This window comes from Pseudophryne corroboree, chromosome 1 (assembly GCF_028390025.1).
Source record: "Pseudophryne corroboree isolate aPseCor3 chromosome 1, aPseCor3.hap2, whole genome shotgun sequence".
Taxonomy (NCBI): domain Eukaryota; kingdom Metazoa; phylum Chordata; class Amphibia; order Anura; family Myobatrachidae; genus Pseudophryne; species Pseudophryne corroboree.
The window spans coordinates 117549360-117575412 of record NC_086444.1 but is presented as its reverse complement, the minus strand read 5'-3'; the positions used below and the strand labels follow the sequence as shown (position 1 = coordinate 117575412).

Below are 26053 nucleotides of genomic sequence, written 5' to 3'. Positions count from 1 at the left end.
TAAATCTCAAGCTGCCTTTTATATTTTATTTTCCAATTTAAGAACCCATTGAGACATAGGACGGTGCACTGCCTGTTGCTTTTCATATGGAGATGAGGGTTGCAGCTACTGTAACTGTGCCCGACTGCTTTTATGACATGACGGTATGCAAATTCATCTGCTGCAGTGTGCCCTGGGAAGGATTTGCACTAGTTGTGCGCATAGTTTGGGGGTGCTTCAGGAACAGTCACCCTTCCGCCTTCCCATGTCAACGTGAAGAGATGCAGCCTCCCTGCAGTTTTCTTTTCCCGTCCCCTGCCGAGAGTTCACTTGTCATGGCTCCGGTCAACCTCCTTCACTTGACGGGGGTGTGCCCAAGCAGGGGCCCTCCTGAGCCCTAGTCCAACTCATACTTACCTGGCAGGGGAGATACCATGATCACGAAGGTGGTTCTCCCAGGGCGAGGCTCATCCATTGCACTCCGGGTGTGCTGATCCCTGCGATTTCCCCAAATGCGGGAAACTCGACTGCATAATTTGTGGTAGTGGGGGACTGCGTTCGCGCTTTCCCCTGATCATCTCTGGTAAAAGTCAGATCTTTTTGTGTGCTGCTGGTGCTGTCTCTTCCTTTGCTGTTTCCATCCTTTTCTTCATTTCAACCCTCCCTCCACTGGACCCCTGTGCCCGTTAAGGTGCGCTTCTATCTTTCACTCAGCGCTCTCTTCTCATCTCTTCTCCTGTGCGCTGGCTGCATGCTTCCTTGCTTTTTCCGGCCTTGTACTGTGCTTCGCATATACAACCAATACAGGGCGCTGCAGGACCCACACGGTTTCACTTGCTTTGTAAAGTAGGCCCCCAGATTGTGTCAGATATGAGGGGGAGAGAGAAAAAAAACTTTGCTCCCTCATTTCATGCAGTAGCTTGTCTACTTTGTAAAATGGTAGGCCTCGCTGGGCTGCCGTAGTCTTCCTACACATAGTAAGCGTTTAAATTGAGGCGGCGAAAACTAGAAGAAAGAGAGCATTTTTGGTTTGCGTGCAGATTTTGGGCAGGTGGATTGGTGGCAAAACACAACGTATTTGTCTATGGTGCTTATAAGACGGGGGACAAAAGAAAAAAAATCACATTTGCTTTTGGTTCACTTGCTTGAGAAATACGCTTTTTGGGCCATTTGGGTGAAACAACTTTTGACGTGTTCAAATCAGTAAAAAGACTAATGGCTTTTTTGAGACTACAAAGTCTTTTGAAAGAAAAAAAAAACAAACAAAAACCAAGGTATAATTTGTGTGAGTGCCGCAGGGGGGATAAGAAAGAAAGAAAAAATAAATAAAAAGAAATCCGTGACGACGACGTTCGGACGAGCGCTAACGTCGGAAAATGGTCTCGGTGCGAGGATGAGAAAACCCTCAGCAGCGAGGGGGTTAAATCTCAAGCTGCCTTTTATATTTTATTTTCCAATTTAAGAACCCATTGAGACATAGGACGGTGCACTGCCTGTTGCTTTTCATATGGAGATGAGGGTTGCAGCTACTGTAACTGTGCCCGACTGCTTTTATGACATGACGGTATGCAAATTCATCTGCTGCAGTGTGCCCTGGGAAGGATTTGCACTAGTTGTGCGCATAGTTTGGGGGTGCTTCAGGAACAGTCACCCTTCCGCCTTCCCATGTCAACGTGAAGAGATGCAGCCTCCCTGCAGTTTTCTTTTCCCGTCCCCTGCCGAGAGTTCACTTGTCATGGCTCCGGTCAACCTCCTTCACTTGACGGGGGTGTGCCCAAGCAGGGGCCCTCCTGAGCCCTAGTCCAACTCATACTTACCTGGCAGGGGAGATACCATGATCACGAAGGTGGTTCTCCCAGGGCGAGGCTCATCCATTGCACTCCGGGTGTGCTGACCCCTGCGATTTCCCCAAATGCGGGAAACTCGACTGCATAATTTGTGGTAGTGGGGGACTGCGTTCGCGCTTTCCCCTGATCATCTCTGGTAAAAGTCAGATCTTTTTGTGTGTTGCTGGTGCTGTCTCTTCCTTTGCTGTTTCCATCCTTTTCTTCATTTCAACCCTCCCTCCACTGGACCCCTGTGCCCGTTAAGGTGCACTTCTATCTTTCACTCAGCGCTCTCTTCTCATCTCTTCTCCTGTGCGCTGGCTGCATGCTTCCTTGCTTTTTCCGGCCTTGTACTGTGCTTCGCATATACAACCAATACAGGGCGCTGCAGGACCCACACGGTTTCACTTGCTTTGTAAAGTAGGCCCCCAGATTGTGTCAGATATGAGGGGGAGAGAGAAAAAAAACTTTGCTCCCTCATTTCATGCAGTAGCTTGTCTACTTTGTAAAATGGTAGGCCTCGCTGGGCTGCCGTAGTCTTCCTACACATAGTATGCGTTTAAATTGAGGCGGCGAAAACTAGAAGAAAGAGAGCATTTTTGGTTTGCGTGCAGATTTTGGGCAGGTGGATTGGTGGCAAAACACAAAGTATTTGTCTATGGTGCTTATAAGACGGGGGACAAAAGAAAAAAAATCACATTTGCTTTTGGTTCACTTGCTTGAGAAATACGCTTTTTGGGCCATTTGGGTGAAACAACTTTTGACGTGTTCAAATCAGTAAAAAGACTAATGGCTTTTTTGAGACTACAAAGTCTTTTAAAGAAAAAAAAAACAAACAAAAACCAAGGTATAATTTGTGTGAGTGCCGCAGGGGGGATAAGAAAGAAAGAAAAAATAAATAAAAAGAAATCCGTGACGACGACATTCGGACGAGCGCTAACGTCGGAAAATGGTCTCGGTGCGAGGATGAGAAAACCCTCAGCAGCGAGGGGGTTAAATCTCAAGCTGCCTTTTATATTTTATTTTCCAATTTAAGAACCCATTGAGACATAGGACGGTGCACTGCCTGTTGCTTTTCATATGGAGATGAGGGTTGCAGCTACTGTAACTGTGCCCGACTGCTTTTATGACATGACGGTATGCAAATTCATCTGCTGCAGTGTGCCCTGGGAAGGATTTGCACTAGTTGTGCGCATAGTTTGGGGGTGCTTCAGGAACAGTCACCCTTCCGCCTTCCCATGTCAACGTGAAGAGATGCAGCCTCCCTGCAGTTTTCTTTTCCCGTCCCCTGCCGAGAGTTCACTTGTCATGGCTCCGGTCAACCTCCTTCACTTGACGGGGGTGTGCCCAAGCAGGGGCCCTCCTGAGCCCTAGTCCAACCTATACTTACCTGGCAGGGGAGATACCATGATCACGAAGGTGGTTCTCCCAGGTCGAGGCTCATCCATTGCACTCCGGGTGTGCTGACCCCTGCGATTTCCCCAAATGCGGGAAACTCGACTGCATAATTTGTGGTAGTGGGGGACTGCGTTCGCGCTTTCCCCTCATCATCTCTGGTAAAAGTCAGATCTTTTTGTGTGCTGCTGGTGCTGTCTCTTCCTTTGCTGTTTCCATCCTTTTCTTCATTTCAACCCTCCCTCCACTGGACCCCTGTGCCCGTTAAGGTGCGCTTCTATCTTTCACTCAGCGCTCTCTTCTCATCTCTTCTCCTGTGCGCTGGCTGCATGCTTCCTTGCTTTTTCCGGCCTTGTACTGTGCTTCGCATATACAACCAATACAGGGCGCTGCAGGACCCACACGGTTTCACTTGCTTTGTAAAGTAGGCCCCCAGATTGTGTCAGATATGAGGGGGAGAGAGAAAAAAAACTTTGCTCCCTCATTTCATGCAGTAGCTTGTCTACTTTGTAAAATGGTAGGCCTCGCTGGGCTGCCGTAGTCTTCCTACACATAGGGGTCAATTCAATTCAGCAACTTATGAATAGCGCCGGGAATTAGCTCCCGACGCTATTCAATTCAGCTGCTAGTTACCCGCAATTGTCGGGAATTCTTCTCTCATCCCCGGGGGATGAGAGAAGAAACCCGACAAAAGTGCTGCCTCGCGGCTGCCGCGAGGCTGATTCTGTCGGAAATCAGCCTCGCGCCGGGGAGTTAAGTCGGAGAATGCCCGTTCTCCCGACAATTCAACCTGTTTAGTCGGCGAGAACGGGACATCGCCGACTTAACTGGAGCTGAATTGAATAGCGTCGGGAGCTAATTCCCGGCGCTATTCATAAGTTGCCGAATTGAATTGACCCCATAGTATGCGTTTAAATTGAGGCGGCGAAAACTAGAAGAAAGAGAGCATTTTTGGTTTGCGTGCAGATTTTGGGCAGGTGGATTGGTGGCAAAACACAAAGTATTTGTCTATGGTGCTTATAAGACGGGGGACAAAAGAAAAAAAATCACATTTGCTTTTGGTTCACTTGCTTGAGAAATACGCTTTTTGGGCCATTTGGGTGAAACAACTTTTGACGTGTTCAAATCAGTAAAAAGACTAATGGCTTTTTTGAGACTACAAAGTATTTTGAAAGAAAAAAAAAACAAACAAAAACCAAGGTATAATTTGTGTGAGTGCCGCAGGGGGGATAAGAAAGAAAGAAAAAATAAATAAAAAGAAATCCGTGACGACGACGTTCGGACGAGCGCTAACGTCGGAAAATGGTCTCGGTGCGAGGATGAGAAAACCCTCAGCAGCGAGGGGGTTAAATCTCAAGCTGCCTTTTATATTTTATTTTCCAATTTAAGAACCCATTGAGACATAGGACGGTGCACTGCCTGTTGCTTTTCATATGGAGATGAGGGTTGCAGCTACTGTAACTGTGCCCGACTGCTTTTATGACATGACGGTCTGCAAATTCATCTGCTGCAGTGTGCCCTGGGAAGGATTTGCACTAGTTGTGCGCATAGTTTGGGGGTGCTTCAGGAACAGTCACCCTTCCGCCTTCCCATGTCAACGTGAAGAGATGCAGCCTCCCTGCAGTTTTCTTTTCCCGTCCCCTGCCGAGAGTTCACTTGTCATGGCTCCGGTCAACCTCCTTCACTTGACGGGGGTGTGCCCAAGCAGGGGCCCTCCTGAGCCCTAGTCCAACTCATACTTACCTGGCAGGGGAGATACCATGATCACGCAGGTGGTTCTCCTAGGGAGAGGCTCATCCATTGCACTCTGGGTGTGCTGACCCCTGCGATTTCCCCAAATGCGGGAAACTCGACTGCATAATTTGTGGTAGTGGGGGACTGCGTTCGCGCTTTCCCCTGATCATCTCTGGTAAAAGTCAGATCTTTTTGTGTGCTGCTGGTGCTGTCTCTTCCTTTGCTGTTTCCATCCTTTTCTTCATTTCAACCCTCCCTCCACTGGACCCCTGTGCCCGTTAAGGTGCGCTTCTATCTTTCACTCAGCGCTCTCTTCTCATCTCTTCTCCTGTGCGCTGGCTGCATGCTTCCTTGCTTTTTCCGGCCTTGTACTGTGCTTCGCATATACAACCAATACAGGGCGCTGCAGGACCCACACGGTTTCATTTGCTTTGTAAAGTAGGCCCCCAGATTGTGTCAGATATGAGGGGGAGAGAGAAAAAAAACTTTGCTCCCTCATTTCATGCAGTAGCTTGTCTACTTTGTAAAATGGTAGGCCTCGCTGGGCTGCCGTAGTCTTCCTACACATAGTAAGCGTTTAAATTGAGGCGGCGAAAACTAGAAGAAAGAGAGCATTTTTGGTTTGCGTGCAGATTTTGGGCAGGTGGATTGGTGGCAAAACACAAAGTATTTGTCTATGGTGCTTATAAGACGGGGGACAAAAGAAAAAAAATCACATTTGCTTTTGGTTCACTTGCTTGAGAAATACGCTTTTTGGGCCATTTGGGTGAAACAACTTTTGACGTGTTCAAATCAGTAAAAAGACTAATGGCTTTTTTGAGACTACAAAGTCTTTTGAAAGAAAAAACAAACAAACAAACAAAAACCAAGGTATAATTTGTGTGAGTGCCGCAGGGGGGATAAGAAAGAAAGAAAAAATAAATAAAAAGAAATCCGTGACGACGACATTCGGACGAGCGCTAACGTCGGAAAATGGTCTCGGTGCGAGGATGAGAAAACCCTCAGCAGCGAGGGGGTTAAATCTCAAGCTGCCTTTTATATTTTATTTTCCAATTTAAGAACCCATTGAGACATAGGACGGTGCACTGCCTGTTGCTTTTCATATGGAGATGAGGGTTGCAGCTACTGTAACTGTGCCCGACTGCTTTTATGACATGACGGTATGCAAATTCATCTGCTGCAGTGTGCCCTGGGAAGGATTTGCACTAGTTGTGCGCATAGTTTGGGGGTGCTTCAGGAACAGTCACCCTTCCGCCTTCCCATGTCAACGTGAAGAGATGCAGCCTCCCTGCAGTTTTCTTTTCCCGTCCCCTGCCGAGAGTTCACTTGTCATGGCTCCGGTCAACCTCCTTCACTTGACGGGGGTGTGCCCAAGCAGGGGCCCTCCTGAGCCCTAGTCCAACCTATACTTACCTGGCAGGGGAGATACCATGATCACGAAGGTGGTTCTCCCAGGTCGAGGCTCATCCATTGCACTCCGGGTGTGCTGACCCCTGCGATTTCCCCAAATGCGGGAAACTCGACTGCATAATTTGTGGTAGTGGGGGACTGCGTTCGCGCTTTCCCCTCATCATCTCTGGTAAAAGTCAGATCTTTTTGTGTGCTGCTGGTGCTGTCTCTTCCTTTGCTGTTTCCATCCTTTTCTTCATTTCAACCCTCCCTCCACTGGACCCCTGTGCCCGTTAAGGTGCGCTTCTATCTTTCACTCAGCGCTCTCTTCTCATCTCTTCTCCTGTGCGCTGGCTGCATGCTTCCTTGCTTTTTCCGGCCTTGTACTGTGCTTCGCATATACAACCAATACAGGGCGCTGCAGGACCCACACGGTTTCACTTGCTTTGTAAAGTAGGCCCCCAGATTGTGTCAGATATGAGGGGGAGAGAGAAAAAAAACTTTGCTCCCTCATTTCATGCAGTAGCTTGTCTACTTTGTAAAATGGTAGGCCTCGCTGGGCTGCCGTAGTCTTCCTACACATAGGGGTCAATTCAATTCAGCAACTTATGAATAGCGCCGGGAATTAGCTCCCGACGCTATTCAATTCAGCTGCTAGTTACCCGCAATTGTCGGGAATTCTTCTCTCATCCCCGGGGGATGAGAGAAGAAACCCGACAAAAGTGCTGCCTCGCGGCTGCCGCGAGGCTGATTCTGTCGGAAATCAGCCTCGCGCCGGGGAGTTAAGTCGGAGAATGCCCGTTCTCCCGACAATTCAACCTGTTTAGTCGGCGAGAACGGGACATCGCCGACTTAACTGGAGCTGAATTGAATAGCGTCGGGAGCTAATTCCCGGCGCTATTCATAAGTTGCCGAATTGAATTGACCCCATAGTATGCGTTTAAATTGAGGCGGCGAAAACTAGAAGAAAGAGAGCATTTTTGGTTTGCGTGCAGATTTTGGGCAGGTGGATTGGTGGCAAAACACAAAGTATTTGTCTATGGTGCTTATAAGACGGGGGACAAAAGAAAAAAAATCACATTTGCTTTTGGTTCACTTGCTTGAGAAATACGCTTTTTGGGCCATTTGGGTGAAACAACTTTTGACGTGTTCAAATCAGTAAAAAGACTAATGGCTTTTTTGAGACTACAAAGTATTTTGAAAGAAAAAAAAAACAAACAAAAACCAAGGTATAATTTGTGTGAGTGCCGCAGGGGGGATAAGAAAGAAAGAAAAAATAAATAAAAAGAAATCCGTGACGACGACGTTCGGACGAGCGCTAACGTCGGAAAATGGTCTCGGTGCGAGGATGAGAAAACCCTCAGCAGCGAGGGGGTTAAATCTCAAGCTGCCTTTTATATTTTATTTTCCAATTTAAGAACCCATTGAGACATAGGACGGTGCACTGCCTGTTGCTTTTCATATGGAGATGAGGGTTGCAGCTACTGTAACTGTGCCCGACTGCTTTTATGACATGACGGTATGCAAATTCATCTGCTGCAGTGTGCCCTGGGAAGGATTTGCACTAGTTGTGCGCATAGTTTGGGGGTGCTTCAGGAACAGTCACCCTTCCGCCTTCCCATGTCAACGTGAAGAGATGCAGCCTCCCTGCAGTTTTCTTTTCCCGTCCCCTGCCGAGAGTTCACTTGTCATGGCTCCGGTCAACCTCCTTCACTTGACGGGGGTGTGCCCAAGCAGGGGCCCTCCTGAGCCCTAGTCCAACTCATACTTACCTGGCAGGGGAGATACCATGATCACGCAGGTGGTTCTCCTAGGGAGAGGCTCATCCATTGCACTCTGGGTGTGCTGACCCCTGCGATTTCCCCAAATGCGGGAAACTCGACTGCATAATTTGTGGTAGTGGGGGACTGCGTTCGCGCTTTCCCCTGATCATCTCTGGTAAAAGTCAGATCTTTTTGTGTGCTGCTGGTGCTGTCTCTTCCTTTGCTGTTTCCATCCTTTTCTTCATTTCAACCCTCCCTCCACTGGACCCCTGTGCCCGTTAAGGTGCGCTTCTATCTTTCACTCAGCGCTCTCTTCTCATCTCTTCTCCTGTGCGCTGGCTGCATGCTTCCTTGCTTTTTCCGGCCTTGTACTGTGCTTCGCATATACAACCAATACAGGGCGCTGCAGGACCCACACGGTTTCATTTGCTTTGTAAAGTAGGCCCCCAGATTGTGTCAGATATGAGGGGGAGAGAGAAAAAAAACTTTGCTCCCTCATTTCATGCAGTAGCTTGTCTACTTTGTAAAATGGTAGGCCTCGCTGGGCTGCCGTAGTCTTCCTACACATAGTAAGCGTTTAAATTGAGGCGGCGAAAACTAGAAGAAAGAGAGCATTTTTGGTTTGCGTGCAGATTTTGGGCAGGTGGATTGGTGGCAAAACACAAAGTATTTGTCTATGGTGCTTATAAGACGGGGGACAAAAGAAAAAAAATCACATTTGCTTTTGGTTCACTTGCTTGAGAAATACGCTTTTTGGGCCATTTGGGTGAAACAACTTTTGACGTGTTCAAATCAGTAAAAAGACTAATGGCTTTTTTGAGACTACAAAGTCTTTTGAAAGAAAAAACAAACAAACAAACAAAAACCAAGGTATAATTTGTGTGAGTGCCGCAGGGGGGATAAGAAAGAAAGAAAAAATAAATAAAAAGAAATCCGTGACGACGACGTTCGGACGAGCGCTAACATCGGAAAATGGTCTCGGTGCGAGGATGAGAAAACCCTCAGCAGCGAGGGGGTTAAATCTCAAGCTGCCTTTTATATTTTATTTTCCAATTTAAGAACCCATTGAGACATAGGACGGTGCACTGCCTGTTGCTTTTCATATGGAGATGAGGGTTGCAGCTACTGTAACTGTGCCCGACTGCTTTTATGACATGACGGTATGCAAATTCATCTGCTGCAGTGTGCCCTGGGAAGGATTTGCACTAGTTGTGCGCATAGTTTGGGGGTGCTTCAGGAACAGTCACCCTTCCGCCTTCCCATGTCAACGTGAAGAGATGCAGCCTCCCTGCAGTTTTCTTTTCCCGTCCCCTGCCGAGAGTTCACTTGTCATGGCTCCGGTCAACCTCCTTCACTTGACGGGGGTGTGCCCAAGCAGGGGCCCTCCTGAGCCCTAGTCCAACTCATACTTACCTGGCAGGGGAGATACCATGATCACGAAGGTGGTTCTCCCAGGGCGAGGCTCATCCATTGCACTCCGGGTGTGCTGACCCCTGCGATTTCCCCAAATGCGGGAAACTCGACTGCATAATTTGTGGTAGTGGGGGACTGCGTTCGTGCTTTCCCCTGATCATCTCTGGTAAAAGTCAGATCTTTTTGTGTGCTGCTGGTGCTGTCTCTTCCTTTGCTGTTTCCATCCTTTTCTTCATTTCAACTCTCCCTCCACTGGACCCCTGTGCCCGTTAAGGTGCGCTTCTATCTTTCACTCAGCGCTCTCTTCTCATCTCTTCTCCTGTGCGCTGGCTGCATGCTTCCTTGCTTTTTCCGGCCTTGTACTGTGCTTCGCATATACAACCAATACAGGGCGCTGCAGGACCCACACGGTTTCACTTGCTTTGTAAAGTAGGCCCCCAGATTGTGTCAGATATGAGGGGGAGAGAGAAAAAAAACTTTGCTCCCTCATTTCATGCAGTAGCTTGTCTACTTTGTAAAATGGTAGGCCTCGCTGGGCTGCCGTAGTCTTCCTACACATAGTAAGCGTTTAAATTGAGGCGGCGAAAACTAGAAGAAAGAGAGCATTTTTGGTTTGCGTGCAGATTTTGGGCAGGTGGATTGGTGGCAAAACACAAAGTATTTGTCTATGGTGCTTATAAGACGGGGGACAAAAGAAAAAAAATCACATTTGCTTTTGGTTCACTTGCTTGAGAAATACGCTTTTTGGGCCATTTGGGTGAAACAACTTTTGACGTGTTCAAATCAGTAAAAAGACTAATGGCTTTTTTGAGACTACAAAGTCTTTTGAAAGAAAAAAACAAAAAACAAAAACCAAGGTATAATTTGTGTGAGTGCCGCAGGGGGGATAAGAAAGAAAGAAAAAATAAATAAAAAGAAATCCGTGACGACGACGTTCGGACGAGCGCTAACGTCGGAAAATGGTCTCGGTGCGAGGATGAGAAAACCCTCAGCAGCGAGGGGGTTAAATCTCAAGCTGCCTTTTATATTTTATTTTCCAATTTAAGAACCCATTGAGACATAGGACGGTGCACTGCCTGTTGCTTTTCATATGGAGATGAGGGTTGCAGCTACTGTAACTGTGCCCGACTGCTTTTATGACATGACGGTATGCAAATTCATCTGCTGCAGTGTGCCCTGGGAAGGATTTGCACTAGTTGTGCGCATAGTTTGGGGGTGCTTCAGGAACAGTCACCCTTCCGCCTTCCCATGTCAACGTGAAGAGATGCAGCCTCCCTGCAGTTTTCTTTTCCCGTCCCCTGCCGAGAGTTCACTTGTCATGGCTCCGGTCAACCTCCTTCACTTGACGGGGGTGTGCCCAAGCAGGGGCCCTCCTGAGCCCTAGTCCAACTCATACTTACCTGGCAGGGGAGATACCATGATCACGAAGGTGGTTCTCCCAGGGCGAGGCTCATCCATTGCACTCCGGGTGTGCTGACCCCTGCGATTTCCCCAAATGCGGGAAACTCGACTGCATAATTTGTGGTAGTGGGGGACTGCGTTCGCGCTTTCCCCTCATCATCTCTGGTAAAAGTCAGATCTTTTTGTGTGCTGCTGGTGCTGTCTCTTCCTTTGCTGTTTCCATCCTTTTCTTCATTTCAACCCTCCCTCCACTGGACCCCTGTGCCCGTTAAGGTGCGCTTCTATCTTTCACTCAGCGCTCTCTTCTCATCTCTTCTCCTGTGCGCTGGCTGCATGCTTCCTTGCTTTTTCCGGCCTTGTACTGTGCTTCGCATATACAACCAATACAGGGCGCTGCAGGACCCACACGGTTTCACTTGCTTTGTAAAGTAGGCCCCCAGATTGTGTCAGATATGAGGGGGAGAGAGAAAAAAAACTTTGCTCCCTCATTTCATGCAGTAGCTTGTCTACTTTGTAAAATGGTAGGCCTCGCTGGGCTGCCGTAGTCTTCCTACACATAGTAAGCGTTTAAATTGAGGCGGCGAAAACTAGAAGAAAGAGAGCATTTTTGGTTTGCGTGCAGATTTTGGGCAGGTGGATTGGTGGCAAAACACAAAGTATTTGTCTATGGTGCTTATAAGACGGGGGACAAAAGAAAAAAAATCACATTTGCTTTTGGTTCACTTGCTTGAGAAATACGCTTTTTGGGCCATTTGGGTGAAACAACTTTTGACGTGTTCAAATCAGTAAAAAGACTAATGGCTTTTTTGAGACTACAAAGTCTTTTGAAAGAAAAAACAAAAAAACAAAAACCAAGGTATAATTTGTGTGAGTGCCGCAGGGGGGATAAGAAAGAAAGAAAAAATAAATAAAAAGAAATCCGTGACGACGACGTTCGGACGAGCGCTAACGTCGGAAAATGGTCTCGGTGCGAGGATGAGAAAACCCTCAGCAGCGAGGGGGTTAAATCTCAAGCTGCCTTTTATATTTTATTTTCCAATTTAAGAACCCATTGAGACATAGGACGGTGCACTGCCTGTTGCTTTTCATATGGAGATGAGGGTTGCAGCTACTGTAACTGTGCCCGACTGCTTTTATGACATGACGGTATGCAAATTCATCTGCTGCAGTGTGCCCTGGGAAGGATTTGCACTAGTTGTGCGCATAGTTTGGGGGTGCTTCAGGAACAGTCACCCTTCCGCCTTCCCATGTCAACGTGAAGAGATGCAGCCTCCCTGCAGTTTTCTTTTCCCGTCCCCTACCGAGAGTTCACTTGTCATGGCTCCGGTCAACCTCCTTCACTTGACGGGGGTGTGCCCAAGCAGGGGCCCTCCTGAGCCCTAGTCCAACTCATACTTACCTGGCAGGGGAGATACCATGATCACGAAGGTGGTTCTCCCAGGGCAAGGCTCATCCATTGCACTCCGGGTGTGCTGATCCCTGCGATTTCCCCAAATGCGGGAAACTCGACTGCATAATTTGTGGTAGTGGGGGACTGCGTTCGCGCTTTCCCCTCATCATCTCTGGTAAAAGTCAGATCTTTTTGTGTGCTGCTGGTGCTGTCTCTTCCTTTGCTGTTTCCACCCTTTTCTTCATTTCAACTCTCCCTCCACTGGACCCCTGTGCCCGTTAAGGTGCGCTTCTATCTTTCACTCAGCGCTCTCTTCTCATCTCTACTCCTGTGCGCTGGCTGCATGCTTCCTTGCTTTTTCCGGCCTTGTACTGTGCTTCGCATATACAACCAATACAGGGCGCTGCAGGACCCACACGGTTTCACTTGCTTTGTAAAGTAGGCCCCCAGATTGTGTCAGATATGAGGGGGAGAGAGAAAAAAAACTTTGCTCCCTCATTTCATGCAGTAGCTTGTCTACTTTGTAAAATGGTAGGCCTCGCTGGGCTGCCGTAGTCTTCCTACACATAGTAAGCGTTTAAATTGAGGCGGCGAAAACTAGAAGAAAGAGAGCATTTTTGGTTTGCGTGCAGATTTTGGGCAGGTGGATTGGTGGCAAAACACAAAGTATTTGTCTATGGTGCTTATAAGACAGGGGACAAAAGAAAAAAAATCACATTTGCTTTTGGTTCACTTGCTTGAGAAATACGCTTTTTGGGCCATTTGGGTGAAACAACTTTTGACGTGTTCAAATCAGTAAAAAGACTAATGGCTTTTTTGAGACTACAAAGTCTTTTGAAAGAAAAAACAAACAAACAAACAAAAACCAAGGTATAATTTGTGTGAGTGCCGCAGGGGGGATAAGAAAGAAAGAAAAAATAAATAAAAAGAAATCCGTGACGACGACGTTCGGACGAGCGCTAACGTCGGAAAATGGTCTCGGTGCGAGGATGAGAAAACCCTCAGCAGCGAGGGGGTTAAATCTCAAGCTGCCTTTTATATTTTATTTTCCAATTTAAGAACCCATTGAGACATAGGACGGTGCACTGCCTGTTGCTTTTCATATGGAGATGAGGGTTGCAGCTACTGTAACTGTGCCCGACTGCTTTTATGACATGACGGTATGCAAATTCATCTGCTGCAGTGTGCCCTGGGAAGGATTTGCACTAGTTGTGCGCATAGTTTGGGGGTGCTTCAGGAACAGTCACCCTTCCGCCTTCCCATGTCAACGTGAAGAGATGCAGCCTCCCTGCAGTTTTCTTTTCCCGTCCCCTGCCGAGAGTTCACTTGTCATGGCTCCGGTCAACCTCCTTCACTTGACGGGGGTGTGCCCAAGCAGGGGCCCTCCTGAGCCCTAGTCCAACTCATACTTACCTGGCAGGGGAGATACCATGATCACGAAGGTGGTTCTCCCAGGGCGAGGTTCATCCATTGCACTCCAGGTGTGCTGACCTCTGCGATTTCCCCAAATGTGGGAAACTCGACTGCATAATTTGTGGTAGTGGGGGACTGCGTTCGCGCTTTCCCCTCATCATCTCTGGTAAAAGTCAGATCTTTTTGTGTGCTGCTGGTGCTGTCTCTTCCTTTGCTGTTTCCACCCTTTTCTTCATTTCAACTCTCCCTCCACTGGACCCCTGTGCCCGTTAAGGTGCGCTTCTATCTTTCACTCAGCGCTCTCTTCTCATCTCTACTCCTGTGCGCTGGCTGCATGCTTCCTTGCTTTTTCCGGCCTTGTACTGTGCTTCGCATATACAACCAATACAGGGCGCTGCAGGACCCACACGGTTTCACTTGCTTTGTAAAGTAGGCCCCCAGATTGTGTCAGATATGAGGGGGAGAGAGAAAAAAAACTTTGCTCCCTCATTTCATGCAGTAGCTTGTCTACTTTGTAAAATGGTAGGCCTCGCTGGGCTGCCGTAGTCTTCCTACACATAGTAAGCGTTTAAATTGAGGCGGCGAAAACTAGAAGAAAGAGAGCATTTTTGGTTTGCGTGCAGATTTTGGACAGGTGGATTGGTGGCAAAACACAAAGTATTTGTCTATGGTGCTTATAAGACGGGGGACAAAAGAAAAAAAATCACATTTGCTTTTGGTTCACTTGCTTGAGAAATACGCTTTTTGGGCCATTTGGGTGAAACAACTTTTGACGTGTTCAAATCAGTAAAAAGACTAATGGCTTTTTTGAGACTACAAAGTCTTTTGAAAGAAAAAAAAAACAAACAAAAACCAAGGTATAATTTGTGTGAGTGCCGCAGGGGGGATAAGAAAGAAAGAAAAAATAAATAAAAAGAAATCCGTGACGACGACGTTCGGACGAGCGCTAACGTCGGAAAATGGTCTCGGTGCGAGGATGAGAAAACCCTCAGCAGCGAGGGGGTTAAATCTCAAGCTGCCTTTTATATTTTATTTTCCAATTTAAGAACCCATTGAGACATAGGACGGTGCACTGCCTGTTGCTTTTCATATGGAGATGAGGGTTGCAGCTACTGTAACTGTGCCCGACTGCTTTTATGACATGACGGTATGCAAATTCATCTGCTGCAGTGTGCCCTGGGAAGGATTTGCACTAGTTGTGCGCATAGTTTGGGGGTGCTTCAGGAACAGTCACCCTTCCGCCTTCCCATGTCAACGTGAAGAGATGCAGCCTCCCTGCAGTTTTCTTTTCCCGTCCCCTGCCGAGAGTTCACTTGTCATGGCTCCGGTCAACCTCCTTCACTTGACGGGGGTGTGCCCAAGCAGGGGCCCTCCTGAGCCCTAGTCCAACTCATACTTACCTGGCAGGGGAGATACCATGATCACGAAGGTGGTTCTCCCAGGGCGAGGTTCATCCATTGCACTCCAGGTGTGCTGACCCCTGCGATTTCCCCAAATGCGGGAAACTCGACTGCATAATTTGTGGTAGTGGGGGACTGCGTTTGCGCTTTCCCCTGATCATCTCTGGTAAAAGTCAGATCTTTTTGTGTGCTGCTGGTGCTGTCTCTTCCTTTGCTGTTTCCATCCTTTTCTTCATTTCAACCCTCCCTCCACTGGACCCCTGTGCCCGTTAAGGTGCGCTTCTATCTTTCACTCAGCGCTCTCTTCTCATCTCTTCTCCTGTGCGCTGGCTGCATGCTTCCTTGCTTTTTCCGGCCTTGTACTGTGCTTCGCATATACAACCAATACAGGGCGCTGCAGGACCCACACGGTTTCACTTGCTTTGTAAAGTAGGCCCCCAGATTGTGTCAGATATGAGGGGGAGAGAGAAAAAAAACTTTGCTCCCTCATTTCATGCAGTAGCTTGTCTACTTTGTAAAATGGTAGGCCTCGCTGGGCTGCCGTAGTCTTCCTACACATAGTAAGCGTTTAAATTGAGGCGGCGAAAACTAGAAGAAAGAGAGCATTTTTGGTTTGCGTGCAGATTTTGGGCAGGTGGATTGGTGGCAAAACACAAAGTATTTGTCTATGGTGCTTATAAGACGGGGGACAAAAGAAAAAAAATCACATTTGCTTTTGGTTCACTTGCTTGAGAAATACGCTTTTTGGGCCATTTGGGTGAAACAACTTTTGACGTGTTCAAATCAGTAAAAAGACTAATGGCTTTTTTGAGACTACAAAGTCTTTTGAAAGAAAAAACAAACAAACAAACAAAAACCAAGGTATAATTTGTGTGAGTGCCGCAGGGGGGATAAGAAAGAAAGAAAAAATAAATAAAAAGAAATCCGTGACGACGACGTTCGGACGAGCGCTAACATCGGAAAATGGTCTCGGTGCGAGGATGAGAAAACCCTCAGCAGCGAGGGGGTTAAATCTCAAGCTGCCTTTTATATTTTATTTTCCAATTTAAGAACCCATTGAGACATAGGACGGTGCACTGCCTGTTGCTTTTCATATGGAGATGAGGGTTGCAGCTACTGTAACTGTGCCCGACTGCTTTTATGACATGACGGTATGCAAATTCATCTGCTGCAGTGTGCCCTGGGAAGGATTTGCACTAGTTGTGCGCATAGTTTGGGGGTGCTTCAGGAACAGTCACCCTTCCGCCTTCCCATGTCAACGTGAAGAGATGCAGCCTCCCTGCAGTTTTCTTTTCCCGTCCCCTGCCGAGAGTTCACTTGTCATGGCTCCGGTCAACCTCCTTCACTTGACGGGGGTGTGCCCAAGCAGGGGCCCTCCTGAGCCCTAGTCCAACTCATACTTACCTGGCAGGGGAGATACCATGATCACGAAGGTGGTTCTCCCAGGGCGAGGCTCATCCATTGCACTCCGGGTGTGCTGACCCCTGCGATTTCCCCAAATGCGGGAAACTCGACTGCATAATTTGTGGTAGTGGGGGACTGCGTTCGTGCTTTCCCCTGATCATCTCTGGTAAAAGTCAGATCTTTTTGTGTGCTGCTGGTGCTGTCTCTTCCTTTGCTGTTTCCATCCTTTTCTTCATTTCAACTCTCCCTCCACTGGACCCCTGTGCCCGTTAAGGTGCGCTTCTATCTTTCACTCAGCGCTCTCTTCTCATCTCTTCTCCTGTGCGCTGGCTGCATGCTTCCTTGCTTTTTCCGGCCTTGTACTGTGCTTCGCATATACAACCAATACAGGGCGCTGCAGGACCCACACGGTTTCACTTGCTTTGTAAAGTAGGCCCCCAGATTGTGTCAGATATGAGGGGGAGAGAGAAAAAAAACTTTGCTCCCTCATTTCATGCAGTAGCTTGTCTACTTTGTAAAATGGTAGGCCTCGCTGGGCTGCCGTAGTCTTCCTACACATAGTAAGCGTTTAAATTGAGGCGGCGAAAACTAGAAGAAAGAGAGCATTTTTGGTTTGCGTGCAGATTTTGGGCAGGTGGATTGGTGGCAAAACACAAAGTATTTGTCTATGGTGCTTATAAGACGGGGGACAAAAGAAAAAAAATCACATTTGCTTTTGGTTCACTTGCTTGAGAAATACGCTTTTTGGGCCATTTGGGTGAAACAACTTTTGACGTGTTCAAATCAGTAAAAAGACTAATGGCTTTTTTGAGACTACAAAGTCTTTTGAAAGAAAAAAACAAAAAACAAAAACCAAGGTATAATTTGTGTGAGTGCCGCAGGGGGGATAAGAAAGAAAGAAAAAATAAATAAAAAGAAATCCGTGACGACGACGTTCGGACGAGCGCTAACGTCGGAAAATGGTCTCGGTGCGAGGATGAGAAAACCCTCAGCAGCGAGGGGGTTAAATCTCAAGCTGCCTTTTATATTTTATTTTCCAATTTAAGAACCCATTGAGACATAGGACGGTGCACTGCCTGTTGCTTTTCATATGGAGATGAGGGTTGCAGCTACTGTAACTGTGCCCGACTGCTTTTATGACATGACGGTATGCAAATTCATCTGCTGCAGTGTGCCCTGGGAAGGATTTGCACTAGTTGTGCGCATAGTTTGGGGGTGCTTCAGGAACAGTCACCCTTCCGCCTTCCCATGTCAACGTGAAGAGATGCAGCCTCCCTGCAGTTTTCTTTTCCCGTCCCCTGCCGAGAGTTCACTTGTCATGGCTCCGGTCAACCTCCTTCACTTGACGGGGGTGTGCCCAAGCAGGGGCCCTCCTGAGCCCTAGTCCAACTCATACTTACCTGGCAGGGGAGATACCATGATCACGAAGGTGGTTCTCCCAGGGCGAGGCTCATCCATTGCACTCCGGGTGTGCTGACCCCTGCGATTTCCCCAAATGCGGGAAACTCGACTGCATAATTTGTGGTAGTGGGGGACTGCGTTCGCGCTTTCCCCTCATCATCTCTGGTAAAAGTCAGATCTTTTTGTGTGCTGCTGGTGCTGTCTCTTCCTTTGCTGTTTCCATCCTTTTCTTCATTTCAACCCTCCCTCCACTGGACCCCTGTGCCCGTTAAGGTGCGCTTCTATCTTTCACTCAGCGCTCTCTTCTCATCTCTTCTCCTGTGCGCTGGCTGCATGCTTCCTTGCTTTTTCCGGCCTTGTACTGTGCTTCGCATATACAACCAATACAGGGCGCTGCAGGACCCACACGGTTTCACTTGCTTTGTAAAGTAGGCCCCCAGATTGTGTCAGATATGAGGGGGAGAGAGAAAAAAAACTTTGCTCCCTCATTTCATGCAGTAGCTTGTCTACTTTGTAAAATGGTAGGCCTCGCTGGGCTGCCGTAGTCTTCCTACACATAGTAAGCGTTTAAATTGAGGCGGCGAAAACTAGAAGAAAGAGAGCATTTTTGGTTTGCGTGCAGATTTTGGGCAGGTGGATTGGTGGCAAAACACAAAGTATTTGTCTATGGTGCTTATAAGACGGGGGACAAAAGAAAAAAAATCACATTTGCTTTTGGTTCACTTGCTTGAGAAATACGCTTTTTGGGCCATTTGGGTGAAACAACTTTTGACGTGTTCAAATCAGTAAAAAGACTAATGGCTTTTTTGAGACTACAAAGTCTTTTGAAAGAAAAAACAAAAAAACAAAAACCAAGGTATAATTTGTGTGAGTGCCGCAGGGGGGATAAGAAAGAAAGAAAAAATAAATAAAAAGAAATCCGTGACGACGACGTTCGGACGAGCGCTAACGTCGGAAAATGGTCTCGGTGCGAGGATGAGAAAACCCTCAGCAGCGAGGGGGTTAAATCTCAAGCTGCCTTTTATATTTTATTTTCCAATTTAAGAACCCATTGAGACATAGGACGGTGCACTGCCTGTTGCTTTTCATATGGAGATGAGGGTTGCAGCTACTGTAACTGTGCCCGACTGCTTTTATGACATGACGGTATGCAAATTCATCTGCTGCAGTGTGCCCTGGGAAGGATTTGCACTAGTTGTGCGCATAGTTTGGGGGTGCTTCAGGAACAGTCACCCTTCCGCCTTCCCATGTCAACGTGAAGAGATGCAGCCTCCCTGCAGTTTTCTTTTCCCGTCCCCTGCCGAGAGTTCACTTGTCATGGCTCCGGTCAACCTCCTTCACTTGACGGGGGTGTGCCCAAGCAGGGGCCCTCCTGAGCCCTAGTCCAACTCATACTTACCTGGCAGGGGAGATACCATGATCACGAAGGTGGTTCTCCCAGGGCGAGGTTCATCCATTGCACTCCAGGTGTGCTGACCTCTGCGATTTCCCCAAATGTGGGAAACTCGACTGCATAATTTGTGGTAGTGGGGGACTGCGTTCGCGCTTTCCCCTCATCATCTCTGGTAAAAGTCAGATCTTTTTGTGTGCTGCTGGTGCTGTCTCTTCCTTTGCTGTTTCCACCCTTTTCTTCATTTCAACTCTCCCTCCACTGGACCCCTGTGCCCGTTAAGGTGCGCTTCTATCTTTCACTCAGCGCTCTCTTCTCATCTCTACTCCTGTGCGCTGGCTGCATGCTTCCTTGCTTTTTCCGGCCTTGTACTGTGCTTCGCATATACAACCAATACAGGGCGCTGCAGGACCCACACGGTTTCACTTGCTTTGTAAAGTAGGCCCCCAGATTGTGTCAGATATGAGGGGGAGAGAGAAAAAAAACTTTGCTCCCTCATTTCATGCAGTAGCTTGTCTACTTTGTAAAATGGTAGGCCTCGCTGGGCTGCCGTAGTCTTCCTACACATAGTAAGCGTTTAAATTGAGGCGGCGAAAACTAGAAGAAAGAGAGCATTTTTGGTTTGCGTGCAGATTTTGGACAGGTGGATTGGTGGCAAAACACAAAGTATTTGTCTATGGTGCTTATAAGACGGGGGACAAAAGAAAAAAAATCACATTTGCTTTTGGTTCACTTGCTTGAGAAATACGCTTTTTGGGCCATTTGGGTGAAACAACTTTTGACGTGTTCAAATCAGTAAAAAGACTAATGGCTTTTTTGAGACTACAAAGTCTTTTGAAAGAAAAAAAAAACAAACAAAAACCAAGGTATAATTTGTGTGAGTGCCGCAGGGGGGATAAGAAAGAAAGAAAAAATAAATAAAAAGAAATCCGTGACGACGACGTTCGGACGAGCGCTAACGTCGGAAAATGGTCTCGGTGCGAGGATGAGAAAACCCTCAGCAGCGAGGGGGTTAAATCTCAAGCTGCCTTTTATATTTTATTTTCCAATTTAAGAACCCATTGAGACATAGGACGGTGCACTGCCTGTTGCTTTTCATATGGAGATGAGGGTTGCAGCTACTGTAACTGTGCCCGACTGCTTTTATGACATGACGGTATGCAAATTCATCTGCTGCAGTGTGCCCTGGGAAGGATTTGCACTAGTTGTGCGCATAGTTTGGGGGTGCTTCAGGAACAGTCACCCTTCCGCCTTCCCATGTCAACGTGAAGAGATGCAGCCTCCCTGCAGTTTTCTTTTCCCGTCCCCTGCCGAGAGTTCACTTGTCATGGCTCCGGTCAACCTCCTTCACTTGACGGGGGTGTGCCCAAGCAGGGGCCCTCCTGAGCCCTAGTCCAACTCATACTTACCTGGCAGGGGAGATACCATGATCACGAAGGTGGTTCTCCCAGGGCGAGGTTCATCCATTGCACTCCAGGTGTGCTGACCCCTGCGATTTCCCCAAATGCGGGAAACTCGACTGCATAATTTGTGGTAGTGGGGGACTGCGTTTGCGCTTTCCCCTGATCATCTCTGGTAAAAGTCAGATCTTTTTGTGTGCTGCTGGTGCTGTCTCTTCCTTTGCTGTTTCCATCCTTTTCTTCATTTCAACCCTCCCTCCACTGGACCCCTGTGCCCGTTAAGGTGCGCTTCTATCTTTCACTCAGCGCTCTCTTCTCATCTCTTCTCCTGTGCGCTGGCTGCATGCTTCCTTGCTTTTTCCGGCCTTGTACTGTGCTTCGCATATACAACCAATACAGGGCGCTGCAGGACCCACACGGTTTCACTTGCTTTGTAAAGTAGGCCCCCAGATTGTGTCAGATATGAGGGGGAGAGAGAAAAAAAACTTTGCTCCCTCATTTCATGCAGTAGCTTGTCTACTTTGTAAAATGGTAGGCCTCGCTGGGCTGCCGTAGTCTTCCTACACATAGTAAGCGTTTAAATTGAGGCGGCGAAAACTAGAAGAAAGAGAGCATTTTTGGTTTGCGTGCAGATTTTGGGCAGGTGGATTGGTGGCAAAACACAAAGTATTTGTCTATGGTGCTTATAAGACGGGGGACAAAAGAAAAAAAATCACATTTGCTTTTGGTTCACTTGCTTGAGAAATACGCTTTTTGGGCCATTTGGGTGAAACAACTTTTGACGTGTTCAAATCAGTAAAAAGACTAATGGCTTTTTTGAGACTACAAAGTCTTTTGAAAGAAAAAACAAACAAACAAACAAAAACCAAGGTATAATTTGTGTGAGTGCCGCAGGGGGGATAAGAAAGAAAGAAAAAATAAATAAAAAGAAATCCGTGACGACGACGTTCGGACGAGCGCTAACATCGGAAAATGGTCTCGGTGCGAGGATGAGAAAACCCTCAGCAGCGAGGGGGTTAAATCTCAAGCTGCCTTTTATATTTTATTTTCCAATTTAAGAACCCATTGAGACATAGGACGGTGCACTGCCTGTTGCTTTTCATATGGAGATGAGGGTTGCAGCTACTGTAACTGTGCCCGACTGCTTTTATGACATGACGGTATGCAAATTCATCTGCTGCAGTGTGCCCTGGGAAGGATTTGCACTAGTTGTGCGCATAGTTTGGGGGTGCTTCAGGAACAGTCACCCTTCCGCCTTCCCATGTCAACGTGAAGAGATGCAGCCTCCCTGCAGTTTTCTTTTCCCGTCCCCTGCCGAGAGTTCACTTGTCATGGCTCCGGTCAACCTCCTTCACTTGACGGGGGTGTGCCCAAGCAGGGGCCCTCCTGAGCCCTAGTCCAACTCATACTTACCTGGCAGGGGAGATACCATGATCACGAAGGTGGTTCTCCCAGGGCGAGGCTCATCCATTGCACTCCGGGTGTGCTGACCCCTGCGATTTCCCCAAATGCGGGAAACTCGACTGCATAATTTGTGGTAGTGGGGGACTGCGTTCGTGCTTTCCCCTGATCATCTCTGGTAAAAGTCAGATCTTTTTGTGTGCTGCTGGTGCTGTCTCTTCCTTTGCTGTTTCCATCCTTTTCTTCATTTCAACTCTCCCTCCACTGGACCCCTGTGCCCGTTAAGGTGCGCTTCTATCTTTCACTCAGCGCTCTCTTCTCATCTCTTCTCCTGTGCGCTGGCTGCATGCTTCCTTGCTTTTTCCGGCCTTGTACTGTGCTTCGCATATACAACCAATACAGGGCGCTGCAGGACCCACACGGTTTCACTTGCTTTGTAAAGTAGGCCCCCAGATTGTGTCAGATATGAGGGGGAGAGAGAAAAAAAACTTTGCTCCCTCATTTCATGCAGTAGCTTGTCTACTTTGTAAAATGGTAGGCCTCGCTGGGCTGCCGTAGTCTTCCTACACATAGTAAGCGTTTAAATTGAGGCGGCGAAAACTAGAAGAAAGAGAGCATTTTTGGTTTGCGTGCAGATTTTGGGCAGGTGGATTGGTGGCAAAACACAAAGTATTTGTCTATGGTGCTTATAAGACGGGGGACAAAAGAAAAAAAATCACATTTGCTTTTGGTTCACTTGCTTGAGAAATACGCTTTTTGGGCCATTTGGGTGAAACAACTTTTGACGTGTTCAAATCAGTAAAAAGACTAATGGCTTTTTTGAGACTACAAAGTCTTTTGAAAGAAAAAAACAAAAAACAAAAACCAAGGTATAATTTGTGTGAGTGCCGCAGGGGGGATAAGAAAGAAAGAAAAAATAAATAAAAAGAAATCCGTGACGACGACGTTCGGACGAGCGCTAACGTCGGAAAATGGTCTCGGTGCGAGGATGAGAAAACCCTCAGCAGCGAGGGGGTTAAATCTCAAGCTGCCTTTTATATTTTATTTTCCAATTTAAGAACCCATTGAGACATAGGACGGTGCACTGCCTGTTGCTTTTCATATGGAGATGAGGGTTGCAGCTACTGTAACTGTGCCCGACTGCTTTTATGACATGACGGTATGCAAATTCATCTGCTGCAGTGTGCCCTGGGAAGGATTTGCACTAGTTGTGCGCATAGTTTGGGGGTGCTTCAGGAACAGTCACCCTTCCGCCTTCCCATGTCAACGTGAAGAGATGCAGCCTCCCTGCAGTTTTCTTTTCCCGTCCCCTGCCGAGAGTTCACTTGTCATGGCTCCGGTCAACCTCCTTCACTTGACGGGGGTGTGCCCAAGCAGGGGCCCTCCTGAGCCCTAGTCCAACTCATACTTACCTGGCAGGGGAGATACCATGATCACGAAGGTGGTTCTCCCAGGGCGAGGCTCATCCATTGCACTCCGGGTGTGCTGACCCCTGCGATTTCCCCAAATGCGGGAAACTCGACTGCATAATTTGTGGTAGTGGGGGACTGCGTTCGCGCTTTCCCCTCATCATCTCTGGTAAAAGTCAGATCTTTTTGTGTGCTGCTGGTGCTGTCTCTTCCTTTGCTGTTTCCATCCTTTTCTTCATTTCAACCCTCCCTCCACTGGACCCCTGTGCCCGTTAAGGTGCGCTTCTATCTTTCACTCAGCGCTCTCTTCTCATCTCTTCTCCTGTGCGCTGGCTGCATGCTTCCTTGCTTTTTCCGGCCTTGTACTGTGCTTCGCATATACAACCAATACAGGGCGCTGCAGGACCCACACGGTTTCACTTGCTTTGTAAAGTAGGCCCCCAGATTGTGTCAGATATGAGGGGGAGAGAGAAAAAAAACTTTGCTCCCTCATTTCATGCAGTAGCTTGTCTACTTTGTAAAATGGTAGGCCTCGCTGGGCTGCCGTAGTCTTCCTACACATAGTAAGCGTTTAAATTGAGGCGGCGAAAACTAGAAGAAAGAGAGCATTTTTGGTTTGCGTGCAGATTTTGGGCAGGTGGATTGGTGGCAAAACACAAAGTATTTGTCTATGGTGCTTATAAGACGGGGGACAAAAGAAAAAAAATCACATTTGCTTTTGGTTCACTTGCTTGAGAAATACGCTTTTTGGGCCATTTGGGTGAAACAACTTTTGACGTGTTCAAATCAGTAAAAAGACTAATGGCTTTTTTGAGACTACAAAGTCTTTTGAAAGAAAAAACAAAAAAACAAAAACCAAGGTATAATTTGTGTGAGTGCCGCAGGGGGGATAAGAAAGAAAGAAAAAATAAATAAAAAGAAATCCGTGACGACGACGTTCGGACGAGCGCTAACGTCGGAAAATGGTCTCGGTGCGAGGATGAGAAAACCCTCAGCAGCGAGGGGGTTAAATCTCAAGCTGCCTTTTATATTTTATTTTCCAATTTAAGAACCCATTGAGACATAGGACGGTGCACTGCCTGTTGCTTTTCATATGGAGATGAGGGTTGCAGCTACTGTAACTGTGCCCGACTGCTTTTATGACATGACGGTATGCAAATTCATCTGCTGCAGTGTGCCCTGGGAAGGATTTGCACTAGTTGTGCGCATAGTTTGGGGGTGCTTCAGGAACAGTCACCCTTCCGCCTTCCCATGTCAACGTGAAGAGATGCAGCCTCCCTGCAGTTTTCTTTTCCCGTCCCCTACCGAGAGTTCACTTGTCATGGCTCCGGTCAACCTCCTTCACTTGACGGGGGTGTGCCCAAGCAGGGGCCCTCCTGAGCCCTAGTCCAACTCATACTTACCTGGCAGGGGAGATACCATGATCACGAAGGTGGTTCTCCCAGGGCAAGGCTCATCCATTGCACTCCGGGTGTGCTGATCCCTGCGATTTCCCCAAATGCGGGAAACTCGACTGCATAATTTGTGGTAGTGGGGGACTGCGTTCGCGCTTTCCCCTCATCATCTCTGGTAAAAGTCAGATCTTTTTGTGTGCTGCTGGTGCTGTCTCTTCCTTTGCTGTTTCCACCCTTTTCTTCATTTCAACTCTCCCTCCACTGGACCCCTGTGCCCGTTAAGGTGCGCTTCTATCTTTCACTCAGCGCTCTCTTCTCATCTCTACTCCTGTGCGCTGGCTGCATGCTTCCTTGCTTTTTCCGGCCTTGTACTGTGCTTCGCATATACAACCAATACAGGGCGCTGCAGGACCCACACGGTTTCACTTGCTTTGTAAAGTAGGCCCCCAGATTGTGTCAGATATGAGGGGGAGAGAGAAAAAAAACTTTGCTCCCTCATTTCATGCAGTAGCTTGTCTACTTTGTAAAATGGTAGGCCTCGCTGGGCTGCCGTAGTCTTCCTACACATAGTAAGCGTTTAAATTGAGGCGGCGAAAACTAGAAGAAAGAGAGCATTTTTGGTTTGCGTGCAGATTTTGGGCAGGTGGATTGGTGGCAAAACACAAAGTATTTGTCTATGGTGCTTATAAGACAGGGGACAAAAGAAAAAAAATCACATTTGCTTTTGGTTCACTTGCTTGAGAAATACGCTTTTTGGGCCATTTGGGTGAAACAACTTTTGACGTGTTCAAATCAGTAAAAAGACTAATGGCTTTTTTGAGACTACAAAGTCTTTTGAAAGAAAAAACAAACAAACAAACAAAAACCAAGGTATAATTTGTGTGAGTGCCGCAGGGGGGATAAGAAAGAAAGAAAAAATAAATAAAAAGAAATCCGTGACGACGACGTTCGGACGAGCGCTAACGTCGGAAAATGGTCTCGGTGCGAGGATGAGAAAACCCTCAGCAGCGAGGGGGTTAAATCTCAAGCTGCCTTTTATATTTTATTTTCCAATTTAAGAACCCATTGAGACATAGGACGGTGCACTGCCTGTTGCTTTTCATATGGAGATGAGGGTTGCAGCTACTGTAACTGTGCCCGACTGCTTTTAT

General features: G+C 47.6%; 18 non-coding genes across 18 annotated transcripts; all 18 read left to right on the top strand.

Moving 5' to 3' along the window:
* The first annotated feature begins 388 nt into the window (after positions 1-388).
* Positions 389-552, top strand: LOC134957725 (U1 spliceosomal RNA). The gene has a single exon (XR_010186721.1). It is a non-coding gene; the product is annotated as a U1 spliceosomal RNA (small nuclear RNA).
* A 1236-nt stretch (positions 553-1788) lies between these two features.
* LOC134957061 (U1 spliceosomal RNA) lies at positions 1789-1952 on the top strand. Its single transcript, XR_010186426.1, has one exon. It is a non-coding gene; the product is annotated as a U1 spliceosomal RNA (small nuclear RNA).
* Positions 1953-3187: 1235 nt separating this feature from the next.
* On the top strand, positions 3188-3351 carry LOC134958450 (U1 spliceosomal RNA). Its single transcript, XR_010187008.1, has one exon. It is a non-coding gene; the product is annotated as a U1 spliceosomal RNA (small nuclear RNA).
* A 1584-nt stretch (positions 3352-4935) lies between these two features.
* On the top strand, positions 4936-5099 carry LOC134958364 (U1 spliceosomal RNA). Its single transcript, XR_010186976.1, has one exon. It is a non-coding gene; the product is annotated as a U1 spliceosomal RNA (small nuclear RNA).
* Positions 5100-6339: 1240 nt separating this feature from the next.
* Positions 6340-6503, top strand: LOC134958442 (U1 spliceosomal RNA). Its single transcript, XR_010187007.1, has one exon. It is a non-coding gene; the product is annotated as a U1 spliceosomal RNA (small nuclear RNA).
* A 1584-nt stretch (positions 6504-8087) lies between these two features.
* On the top strand, positions 8088-8251 carry LOC134958360 (U1 spliceosomal RNA). The gene has a single exon (XR_010186975.1). It is a non-coding gene; the product is annotated as a U1 spliceosomal RNA (small nuclear RNA).
* A 1240-nt stretch (positions 8252-9491) lies between these two features.
* LOC134958168 (U1 spliceosomal RNA) lies at positions 9492-9655 on the top strand. The gene has a single exon (XR_010186897.1). It is a non-coding gene; the product is annotated as a U1 spliceosomal RNA (small nuclear RNA).
* Positions 9656-10891: 1236 nt separating this feature from the next.
* On the top strand, positions 10892-11055 carry LOC134955513 (U1 spliceosomal RNA). Its single transcript, XR_010185930.1, has one exon. It is a non-coding gene; the product is annotated as a U1 spliceosomal RNA (small nuclear RNA).
* Positions 11056-12291: 1236 nt separating this feature from the next.
* On the top strand, positions 12292-12455 carry LOC134955790 (U1 spliceosomal RNA). Its single transcript, XR_010185956.1, has one exon. It is a non-coding gene; the product is annotated as a U1 spliceosomal RNA (small nuclear RNA).
* A 1240-nt stretch (positions 12456-13695) lies between these two features.
* Positions 13696-13859, top strand: LOC134958973 (U1 spliceosomal RNA). The gene has a single exon (XR_010187149.1). It is a non-coding gene; the product is annotated as a U1 spliceosomal RNA (small nuclear RNA).
* A 1236-nt stretch (positions 13860-15095) lies between these two features.
* Positions 15096-15259, top strand: LOC134958895 (U1 spliceosomal RNA). The gene has a single exon (XR_010187136.1). It is a non-coding gene; the product is annotated as a U1 spliceosomal RNA (small nuclear RNA).
* A 1240-nt stretch (positions 15260-16499) lies between these two features.
* Positions 16500-16663, top strand: LOC134958165 (U1 spliceosomal RNA). Its single transcript, XR_010186896.1, has one exon. It is a non-coding gene; the product is annotated as a U1 spliceosomal RNA (small nuclear RNA).
* A 1236-nt stretch (positions 16664-17899) lies between these two features.
* LOC134955502 (U1 spliceosomal RNA) lies at positions 17900-18063 on the top strand. Its single transcript, XR_010185929.1, has one exon. It is a non-coding gene; the product is annotated as a U1 spliceosomal RNA (small nuclear RNA).
* Positions 18064-19299: 1236 nt separating this feature from the next.
* On the top strand, positions 19300-19463 carry LOC134958962 (U1 spliceosomal RNA). Its single transcript, XR_010187147.1, has one exon. It is a non-coding gene; the product is annotated as a U1 spliceosomal RNA (small nuclear RNA).
* Positions 19464-20699: 1236 nt separating this feature from the next.
* Positions 20700-20863, top strand: LOC134958884 (U1 spliceosomal RNA). The gene has a single exon (XR_010187133.1). It is a non-coding gene; the product is annotated as a U1 spliceosomal RNA (small nuclear RNA).
* Positions 20864-22103: 1240 nt separating this feature from the next.
* On the top strand, positions 22104-22267 carry LOC134958160 (U1 spliceosomal RNA). Its single transcript, XR_010186895.1, has one exon. It is a non-coding gene; the product is annotated as a U1 spliceosomal RNA (small nuclear RNA).
* Positions 22268-23503: 1236 nt separating this feature from the next.
* Positions 23504-23667, top strand: LOC134955480 (U1 spliceosomal RNA). The gene has a single exon (XR_010185928.1). It is a non-coding gene; the product is annotated as a U1 spliceosomal RNA (small nuclear RNA).
* Positions 23668-24903: 1236 nt separating this feature from the next.
* Positions 24904-25067, top strand: LOC134955779 (U1 spliceosomal RNA). The gene has a single exon (XR_010185955.1). It is a non-coding gene; the product is annotated as a U1 spliceosomal RNA (small nuclear RNA).
* Positions 25068-26053: the final 986 nt, after the last annotated feature.